The sequence below is a fragment of the Rhinolophus sinicus genome, chromosome X, assembly GCF_036562045.2.
Source record: "Rhinolophus sinicus isolate RSC01 chromosome X, ASM3656204v1, whole genome shotgun sequence".
In the NCBI taxonomy this organism is placed as follows: domain Eukaryota; kingdom Metazoa; phylum Chordata; class Mammalia; order Chiroptera; family Rhinolophidae; genus Rhinolophus; species Rhinolophus sinicus.
Window position 1 is genome coordinate 69,899,530 of NC_133768.1, and position 11,731 is coordinate 69,911,260.

The window sequence follows — 11,731 nt, forward strand, 5'->3', positions numbered from 1 at the left end:
TTCCTGGCTGCCTTAGAAACAGCATATCCAAGGGTCTGTCCTGTAATATGTTGCTCAATATAGAATCTGCTGATAAATGAACAAGTGTTAGTAACATCGGAATCGTCTATTTTTCCATTTGTTTCCAATGGGAAAACATTGTCACCAGTAAATACTTTAAAACTTTGTCTTTATTTTTTATTACAAAAGTTATACACACCCATGATAAAAAAAGAACAATAACAAAAGAAACAAAAGCAAAATAAAGAAAATAAAAGTCATCTGTAATTCTACTACCTTGAGGTAACCAGATTTTTTATATTACTTTTTAATGTGTATTTGAATATGTTTATATAATAAGATTAGTGTCATACTGCACACACTGATTACACTTAATAATATGGGACTTTTCTCATTCTATATTCTTCTAGGGGTTATATTTAATGCTTGCACAATATTCTATTGCAGGATTAATCATAATAGATGTAATCAAACACTGCTAGACATTTAGGTTGTTTCCAACTGTTTCCTTTTTATAAAATAAAACAACGTCCTTAATATTAACCTTAGTTCACATATCTGTTTATTTCCCATAATTAAAATTTCTGACTAAAAGAGTATGAATATTTCTATAGCTTTTAATGTATATTGGCAAATTGCCCCCTAGAAAGTTGTCCCAAATTACATCAACACCAGTAGAATAAGAGGCCTATTTGTCTAAACTCTCAATCACTCATGGAAGATTATCTTCCTTTTTAACCACATTTGTCCAATTTGATGGATGAGAATTGAGCTCATGTTTTGATTTGCATTTCTTTCACTCTTTGAGAGTAAATAATTGTTCATATATTTATTGACCATTTTTTTCTTGAGTGAATAGCCCATCCTAGTCCTTAGCCCATTTGTGGTGGGGAACATTCATTTTTGTTTCTTACTGATTTCTAGAAACTCCTTTTTTTATATTATGGGTATTAATTTTTGATCTTATCCTTGTTGCTGGTTTTCCGCAATTCTCTCTTGTATCTCTTCCCTTTTAACTTTATGGTGTGTGTTTTTTAATACTGACAGATTATTGAAAGGGTCATGTTCTAATAAAATAGAAAACTAGGGTGGGGGGAGAGAAATGCCTACTTTATCTGTTGTTTGTTCCTTATCACATCTGAGACTATGTAGTTATTTTCATTTAGAGAAGTCATAAGTTTCAGCTTGTATCACCTTGATTAAAACAAATTGGTAGAAAGCAAAATATTTATTTATCCAGCTTCTTTAACTGCATGATGTCAAAAGGCTGGTTTGATTTGTGTTTATTGTTTTTTGTGTTTTTTTCACTGTACTAAAACTTATTTTATTTTTTTAATTTTTATTTTTTCAATTACAGTTGACATTCAACATTATATTAGTTCCAGCTATACAGCATAGTAGTTAGACATTTATATAACTTATGAAGTGATCCCCCCGTAAATCTAGGTAGGTATTTTTATTTTTAATTCTGAAATTTGTAGGAATACAATGATAGTAATAGTTCAGCTTTCCCACAAGGGGGCAATGAAGACCAGTTAGTGTTCTGCCATAGACTAACCACGGAGATCACAGACTGTTAGAGCTGAAGGGGCATCTAAAAATCATCCATCTAGTCCATCCCTCCCTTATTTTATATCCAAAAAAATGGAAATCTGGAGGGATGAAATGACTTGTTTAAGGTCACAGAGCTGGTTATTCAGAGAGCTGAGATCTAGGCACTTTCCAGTGTACCATACTGTGATTTAGTTAAACTGACACAAAGTGTGAGGTCTGACAATTAAGTTCACGAACTCATTCTAGAAAAAGTGCTACATACCTCATTGCTGAATATTACTACAGTCACCTTCAAAGTACTCCCCTTGGGAAGCTATGCACCCCAACACCAGCTCCTATCCCACCCTTCAAAGCAATTTTGGAACTCTTTATCTGGAATGGCCACCAGAGCTGTTGTCATATTACCCTTGATGTCCTGAATTTCATCTAAATATCTTCCTTTCAATATTTCCTTTATCTTTGGGTTAAGAAAGAAGTCATTGGGGGCCAGATAAGGTGAGTAGGGAGGGTGTTCCAATACAGTTATTTGTTTACTGGCTAAAAACTCCCTCACAGACAGTGCCGTGTGAGCTGGTGCATTGTAGTGATGCAAGAGCCATGAATTGTTGGAGAAAAGTTCAGGTCGTCTAACTTTTTCATTCAGCATTTTCAGCACTTCCAAATAGTAAACTTGGTTAACTGTTTGTCCAGTTGGTAAAAATTCATAATGAATAATCCCTCAGATATCAAAAAGTTTAGCAACATCGTTGCAACAAGTTCACGTACCTAATTGTCATAGCTCGTATAAACACATGCATTTTTTTTCTGATTTTTAAATTTTGTTTCGCCTCTTCAGATGAGATTCACATAACAACATTAACCATTTTAAAGTGTACAATTCAGTAGCATTTAGTATATTCACAGTTTTTTAAACACATACATCTCTTGGATTCAAATCCCAGTCCTGCCACTAAATAGTAATTGTTACCTTTGGCTAGTTATGTAAATTTCCTGAGCTTCAGTTTCTTCTCTTTGTGTAGGGAGAAAATATGTCTTCTTTAACAGGTTGTTGTGAGGATTACCAGAACTAATATGCATGAGTGCCTAGCAATGTGTTTGGCATAAAGTAGATGAGAAATAAATTCTTTCCTTCAAGATATTATTCACCTGCTTCCTATCTAGTATTAGCATATTTATTTCATGTAAAGAATAAAAATAGATTCCAGAGTAGATTTTTTTCACTTCTCCTGCCTATTACTACATTATCTATATTAAATTTTGTATGTGCTTAGAGATTAAAAATTATTAAAAAGAACTTCACAGTGCAGATTCTTGTGACATAGCTGGCAAAGGATTGTAGTATTTAATAGATTCAAAGACCCTCTTAAAAACAAACAAGTTTCTTAGAAGAATTTTGAAAAATGGAAGATTATTTCAGTTTAGGGTTGAGGTACAGAAAGCATGGTGATGTGTGTGCTACTTTAGGTTAAATTTTGGAACCAACTCTAAGAATAGGATCCAATCCCTTCTTTTTACAGATAATAAAACTGGGGAACAGAAAAGTTAAGCAAATTCCTGAAGACCCACGCAACTAGCCAGTGACAGATCAGGCTTTAGAGCGTTCATCTCCTGCTTCTCAGTCCAGTGCTATTTTCAGCACACCTCATATTCTGGGGCTAGGATTTTTTTTTCAATTTTTTTCCAGCTTCCTTGAGATATAATTGGCAATAACGTTATGTAAGTTTAAAGTGTACAATGTAATGACTTGACACACATATATATTTTGAAATGTTTACTACTGTAAGGTTAGTTAACACATATCCTTCTCCTCCCATAATTATCATTTTGTTGTTGTTGTTGTTGTTATGGTGAGAACATTAAAGTTCTATCTTCTTAGCAACTTTCAAATATACAACATGGTATTGTAAACTCTAGTCACCATGCTGTACAATAGATTCCCCAGAATTTATCCACTTTATGTAATTTAGGAGATGCAGAAGACATAGGGATGAGGAGGGAATGAAACCAGAGAGGCATAAACAAGAAAAGTAAGGTTCTAAGCAGAGCAGGGTTTAGACTTCAGACAGCGGAAAGGGAAGAAGCAAGTAGCTCTTGCCTGGGAGAAATTTCATTAAAGTCAGTCATGTCCTTATTATTCCACCCAAGGAAGTAACCCTAGGAACTACTGCAATGTGTCTCCCCAATAGCCCTTGCCTTATTGAGTAAACAAAAGCTACTGAAAATTGTTGAAATCAGAGCTGTTAGCTTTTGTTAGCATTCCATCTTTAAAAGTCTGATTTAAAATTATCCAAATGAGTAAAATCTAAGTGTCCCTAATAAAGGAAACAAAGAAAGACATACCTGATAAAGAGTTTCAAAAACAAACAAAAACACTGTTCTTCAATTCCACATTCTCCTCCTTATTTTATGAGAGATACAGTAAGAAAAACAATTATTGGCAATTGTGAAAATTGCTGTTTGATTATGTAGCAGTTGTTAGCTTTTGTTATTAGCTATATCTTAGCCAAATGAGCTTTCTGATCTGTAGGGTTATTCTTTAGACAATCATGGCTTTGTCCTAATGGAAAAAATTTTGTAACATACTAAATTGAGCTGGAGAGTTGTCTCTCAGCATGATGCACTTTTTTATTGTTTTTCTCTACAATACTTTAGTTACAGTAGTAAAAGCTGATTTATCTAACATTCTGGCAGAGATTTTTCTCAACTGGCATTTCCACACTTCAATATTATAATGAGAATTAATGTTTGTATGGATGACCCATAGACATTGTAAGAGGCTAAATTACTTACTGGGTCATCAAAGATTAAAACAAGGGATACTGTTCGGTCTGTTCCATAGTATGGAAAACAGGTATTCCATATATGATGTACATAAGTATGGTGTGTATGGTAACACAAACCACAATACTCTATTTCCCTGGAATGCAGAGTTCATTTTTTATCCTTCTCCCCTTCACCTTTATTTCCCCCACAGAATCCTATTTCAAGCATGGTAGGTTATTTCTTCCAAATTCCACCCCATGCTTGAGTACTTTCACCAACTGCCTGCCAAGTGGTCATAGAATCAATGCTGGAATACTGCAGGTGACAGGGAACTTGCCATTTTACAATGCAGATGATTATATTTTTACAAAGATGGCACATGCTTCCTTATATGGAGTCAAATTCTGACTTCTTATGACTTCCAACGATTGGTCCTAGGGCCATTCAGAACATGTTTCACATGACACAAACCTTCCAATATTTGAAGATAGCTCTGTCTCTCATAGATATTACTTTCATGACTTGAAATATGCCCTCGTCCCTCCATGAAATTCACATGTTTACGCCCTTCGTTTTCATAGTAATAAATAAATATCTGTCCAATGTCTACCCTGTACCAGGCACTAAACGAGGTGTAGAGATGAGGAGGATAAATGGGAAACGCAGGAGCAGAAGTTGAGACAGAATCAAAAGCACAAAAAACTATTTAAACCCTACTGAGGACTCCGAATGTATTTTGAAAATAACAGACAATAAAGAAGGGGTTTTCAGCAAGTAGTCAAAGCTCAAATTTGTGTTATAGAATGATTACTCCAGTGACGTAGAGGACAGGACTGTGGTGAGAGTGGGGGTGAGCAGTGTACAGGCAGGTGACCAGTGACCATAGCAATAGACATGGCAATGGTGTTGCTGAAGAACAGGTTTTTGGTTACGCCACAAGATAGAATTCAAAGGCATATCAAATAAGCCGAGCAAGCTGTGAATTTATTGAAAGAGGATAGGACAAGGCATTCCCAAAGTGGTGGGAGTGGGCAGGCTTGGAGAATAGCCACTGTGCTGAAGAGGTTTGGGGCCTGGGGATTTATTATCTTCAAAATGAGGGCATGAAATATTCAAGACTTAGGGGTGGCATTATGTTATTCCCAGAAGGGTCTTTGCTGACTACCTCTTCCCATTGAGAAGAGGGATTTTTGTCCTTATTTGGCCTTTTTCAGAACTGTCACAGCGACACAGAGGAAGGCGATTTACCCTCCCTGTATTGCTAATAATATTAGAAGCCATTACAATTACCTAAAGTTCACCGTGAGGAGCAAGATGGCATCCTGGGTCTGCTATCAGCCATTAAAATCGAGTCCTGGTGAGTCTAGTAGCTGCACCTTTTCTTAAGAATGATCTCTTCTCTAGGGCCTGCCCAATGGCTCAGGTGGTTGGAGAGCCGTGCTCCTAATGCCGCCAAGGTTACCAGTTCGATTCCCACATGGGCCAGAGAGCTGCACCCTCTACAGCTAAGATTGCAAACAATGGCTCTCCCTAGAGCTGGGCTGCCGTGAGCAGCTGGAGGTCCCCAAAGGCTGCTGTGGGCTACCATTTGCTGCCAGGAGTGACTGGCGGCCAGCATAAGTGGCCGGCAGCCGACAAGAGCTGCCGTGAGCTGTTCTGAGCGGCCCATCGCCAACTGGCAACCAACTGCCTCAGCCAGGGGGAGAGCAAGGCTCATAATACCAGCATGGGCCAGGGAGCTGTGTCCTACACAACTAGATTGAGAAACAATGACTTGAACTGGAGTAGCGGGGTGAGGCGGAAGAAGGCAAAATAAAAAACAAAGAATGTACAAGGAACACATGAAACTCAACAACAACAAAAACAAACAACCCAATTGAAAAATGGGCAGAGGACCTGAAGAGACATTTCTCCAAAGAGGACATACAAATGGTAAATAGAAATATGAAAAAATGCTCAACATCACTAATCATCAGAGAAATGCAAATCAAAACCACAATGAGATATCACCTCACCCCAGTCAGAATGGCTATCATCAACAAGACAAATAGTAACAAGTGTTGGAGAGGCTGTGGAGAAAAAGGAACCCTCATACACTGTTGGTGGAAATGCAGATTGGTGCAGCAGTTATGGAAGGCAGTGTGGAGGTTCCTCAAAAAATTACGAATAGAATTGCCATATGACCCAGCAATCCCTCTCCTGGGTATCTACCCAAAAAATCTGAAAACATTTATCCATAAAGACACGTGTGCTCCAATGTTCATTGCAGCTTTTTTTCCGGTGGCCAAGACATGGAAACAACCACAATGTCCTTCGATGGATGAATGGATAAAGAAGTTGTGGTATATATACACAATGGAATACTATTCAATGGTAAGAAAAGATGATATAGCAATATTTGTGACAACATGGATGGATCTTGAGAGTATAATGCTGAGCAAAAAAAGTCAGACAGAAAAAGCAGAGAACCATATGATTTCACTGATATGTGGTATATAAACCAAAAACAACAAAAGGACAAGAAAAACAAATGAGAAACAAAAACTCATAGACACAGACAATAGTTTAGTGGTTACCTGAGGGTAAGGGGGGTGGGGGGTGGGAGATGAGGGTAAGGGGGATCAAATATATGGTGATGGAAGTAGAACTGACTCTGGGTGGTGAACACACAATGGGATTTATAGATGATGTAATACAGAATTGTACACCTGAAATCTATGTAATTTTACTAACAATTGTCACCCCAATAAATTTTAAAAAAAACCAAAAAACAAAGAATGATCTCATCTCCTCCTTTGTTTCCTGCACTTCTTCCTTCCCTTCCTCACCCCTCTCTCCGTGCGGCCCTGTTCTTTCTGCCTAAGGTAACACTTATGCCAAGGCATTTAGACTTTATCCTGCCAATGTTTAACAAGAATGGTCCAGACCACCTGTAGCAGAACAAACTGGGGACTTGTTAAAAATGCAAATTCTTGGGCCCCATCTCAACTTGCTTAATACAAGTCCCTGGGGGACAGTGCAGTGCCACCCAGGCATCTGTATTTTCTCTAGCTTTCTAGCTGTGATGCACATGGTCTGAGGGCTGGGTGCTGAAAAACCTGGGTGACAGCAGTCAGAGAGGTTGGCAAGTGAAAGTCAACAGGTGTCTAGAGCTCAGAAAGCCTGACTCCACCAAGGAAAACGGGCTTGGAAATGCCCTGACCTGGGGGTGGGAGCACACGTCAGCCTCCTGCACCCACCTTCCCGCCCTCCTTGCCTGGCCCGTGCCTTCTCTTCCTCAGGGTCGGGCCTCAACACTCAGAGTTCTCTCCTGGCCTCCTTCTCCATTTTAAGAGACATTCACAACATTCTGCTTTTTATTTTCTTCTGTTTATCACAAATAGGGATCTCACATTGATAAGGACTAATAAGTAGCCCCCCACAGCTGAAACACATTTAAGTTTTCTTTCCTGTAGAAATTTTAAGTTTCCTTCTTAAGTTTTCTTTCCCCCAGTTTTTTTTTAATTTATTTTTTAAATTTTTTGGGGTGACAATTCTTAGTAAAATTACATAGATTTCAGGTGTACAATTCTGTATTACATCATCTATAAATCCCATTGTGTGTTCACCACCCAGAGTCAGTTCTCCTTCCATCACCATATATTCGATCCCCTTTACCCTCATCTCCCACCCCCCACCCCCCTTACCCTCTGGTAACCACTAAACTATTGTCTGTGTCTATGAGTTTCTCTTTCTCATTTGTTTGTCTTGTTCTTTTGTTGTTTTTGGTTTATATACCACATATCAGTGAAATCACATGGTTCTCTGCTTTTTCTGTCTGACTTATTTTGCTCAGCATTACACTCTCAAGATCCATCCATGTTGTCACAAATGTTCCTATGTCATCGTTTCTTACCGCCGAATAGTATTCCATTCTGTATATATACCACAACTTCTTTATCCATTTATCTATCGAAGGACATTTTGGTTGTTTCCATGTCTTGGCCACCGTAAACAAAGCTGCAATGAACATTGGAGCACACGTGTCTTTATGGATAAATGTTTTCAGATTTTTTGGGTAGATACCCAGGAGAGGGATTGCTGGGTCATATGGCAATTCTATTCGTAATTTTTTGAGGAACCTCCACACTGCCTTCCATAATGGCTGCACCAGTCTGCATTCCCACCAACAGTGTATGAGGGTTCCTTTTTCTCCACAGCCTCTCCAACACTTGTTACTATTTGTCTTGTTGATGATAGCCATTCTGACTGGGGTGAGGTGATATCTCATTGTGGTTTTTATTTGCATTTCTCTGATGATTAGTGATGTTGAGCATTTTTTCATATGTCTATTTGCCATTTGTATGTCCTCTTTGGAGAAATGTCTCTTCAAGTCCTCTGCCCATTTTTCAATTGGGTTGTTTGTTTTTTTGTTGTTGAGTTGCATGAGTTCCTTGTATATTCTGGATATTAGCCCCTTATCGGAGGCACTGTTTGCAAAAATCTTCTCCCATTCAGTTGGTGGCCTCTTTATTTTGTCGATGGTTTCTTTTTCTGTGCAGAAGCTTTTAAGTTTCATATAGTCCCATTCATTTATTTTAGCTTTTACTTCCATTGCCTTTGGAGTCAAATTCATAAAATGCTCTTTGAACCCAAGGTCCATAAGTTTAGTACCTATGTTTTCTTCTATGCAGTTTATTGTGTCAGGTCTTATGCTTAAGTCTTTGATCCATTTTGAATTAACTTTGGTACATGGTGACAAATAGCAGTCCAGTTTCATTCTTTTGCATGTGGCTATCCAATTCTCCCAGCACCATTTATTGAAGAGGCTGTCTTTCCTCCATTGTATGTTTTTAGCTTCTTTGTCAAAAAATATCTGTCCATATTTATGTGGTTTTATTTCTGGGTTCTCAATTCTATTCCATTGGTCTATGTGTCTGTTTTTCTGCCAATACCATGCTGTTTTGATTATTGTAGCCCTGTAGTACAAGCCAAAGTCAGGAAGTGTGATACCTCCATTATTGTTCTTTTTTCTTAAGATTGCTTTGGCTATTCGGGGTCTTTTGTGGTTCCAAACAAATCTGATGATTTTGTGTTCTATTTCTTTAAAATATGCCATTGGGATTTTGATGGGGATTGCATTGAATCTGTATATTGCTTTGGGTAATATGGCCATTTTAACTATGTTGATTCTTCCAATCCATGAGCACGGAATGTCTTTCCATTTCTTTGTGTCTTCTTCAATTTCTTTCAAAAATGTCTTATAGTTTTCAGCATATAGGTCTTTCACATCCTTGGTTAAGTTTATTCCTAGCTATTTTATTCTTTTTACTGCAATTGCAAAAGGAATTGTTTTTCCTATTTATTTTTCTGAGATTTCATTGTTAGTATATAGGAAAGCAATGGACTTTTCTACGTTGATTTTGTAGCCAGCAACTTTACTGTATTCGTTGATTGTTTCTAATAGCTTTTTGGTGGAGTCTTTAGGGTTTTCTATATATAGCATCATGTCATCTGCAAAGAGTGACAATTTAACTTCTTCATTCCCAATTTGGATGCCTTTTATTTCTTTCTCTTGCCTGATTGCTCTGGCAAGGACTTCCAACACTATGTTGAAAAGCAGAGGTGATAGGGGACAGCCCTGTCGTGTTCCTGAATGTAGAGCAAAGGGCTTCAGTTTTTCTCCATTAATTATGAGATTAGCAGAGGGCTTGTCATATATGGCCTTTGTTATGTTAAGGTATTTTCCTTCTATACCTATTTTATTAAGTCAATTTCCACCCTTTCACTTTGAGTCTATGCTTGTCCTTGTAGCTGAGATGTGTCTCTTGGAGACAGCATATGGTTGGGTTTAGTTTTTTGATCCAATCTGCTACTCGTGCCTTCTTATTGGTGAGTTCAGTCCATTTACATTTAGGGTGATTATTGATATGTGAGGATTTCCTGTCATTGTATCTTTAGTTTTCTGGTAAGGCTGTGTCTTCATTGTTTCTTTGCCTTTTTGTTGTTGTCTATTATTTCTGTGTGGTGGTATTCTATGATGTTTCCCTCTGTTTCTTCTTTTATTTCAGTATATATTTCAGTTCTGGATTTTTTTTGAGTGGTTACCCTTAAGTTTATGTAAAAGAAAGTTTGATATTTAGAGTATTCCATTTTCTTCAGCACGCTTACTTTCTCCATTCCCATATTCGGTTCAGGCCTTTACTCTCCCCTTTTTGAGTTTTGGTTGCCACAAATTGTCCCTGTTGATGGTGGTCGAATAGCCTCCTTTAGTATTTCTTGTAGTGCAGGTCGTGTATTAGAAAATTCCCTCAGCTTCTGTATGTCTGGAAAGGTCTTTATTCCTCCTTCATATCTAAAGGATATCTTTGCTGGATATATTATTCTTGGCTCATGATTTCTCTCTTTCAATAGTTTGAATATTTGGTTCCACTCCTCCTGGCTTGTAGAGTTTCTGCTGAAAAATCTGATGATAATCTAATGGGCTTTCCTTTGTAAGTTACCGTCTTCTTTTCCCTGGCTGCCTTGAGGATTCTTTCTTTGTCGTTGATTTTAGACAGCTTCAATACAATGTGCCTTGGAGAAGGCCTGTTGGGATTGAGGTAACTAGGTGTTCTATTTGCTTCTTGGATTCGAGGGTCCAGTTCTGTCCACAAGTTTGGGAAGTTCTCATCAACAGTTTGTTTGAATATATTCTCTGTTCCCTTCTCTCTTTCTTCTCCTTCTGGTATGCCCATTATTTTTATATTGCTCTTTCTGATGGAGTCAGACAGTTCTTGTAGAGTTCTTTCATTTCTTTTAAGTCTCAAGTCTCTTTCTTCTTCCATCTGTTTAATTCCAGGTTTCTATCTTCGATGTCACTGATTCTTTGCTCCATCTGGTCAACTCTACTACCTAAGCTGGTTATTTCATTCTTAATTTCTTCTATTGAGTTCTTAATCTCCAGAAATTCTATTTGGTTCTTTTTTAAAATTTCAATCTCTTTCGTAAAATGCTCATGCTGTTCTTTGATTGTGTTTCTGAGTTCATTTAACTGCCTGCCTGTGTTTTCTTGCATCTCGTTGAGGTTTTTCAGAACTGCAATCTTGAATTCTCTGTCATTTAAGTCACATATTTCTGTATCTTTAAGTGCCTTTTCTGGAGATTTTTCACTTTCTTTCTGAGCTATCTTGTTGCTTGGTTATTCATGGCAATTACTGGTTTAGTATTTCACTTCCTAGACATCTACAGGAGTGACTCTACAACAGGTTGATAGGAAGCAGTCTTTCTTTTGTTTTCCAGCACTTGTTGGTAGAATGTTTCATTTTTCCTCCAACTGCAGCTTATTTTTCTTCTCCCACACGGTAATGCTATGTTTTCTCTGCACTATTCCAGCTTCTCACACAATCAGGGGATTCCCTGGGAGATGGGCTTCTCCTTTGTTAATAGTTCGTCT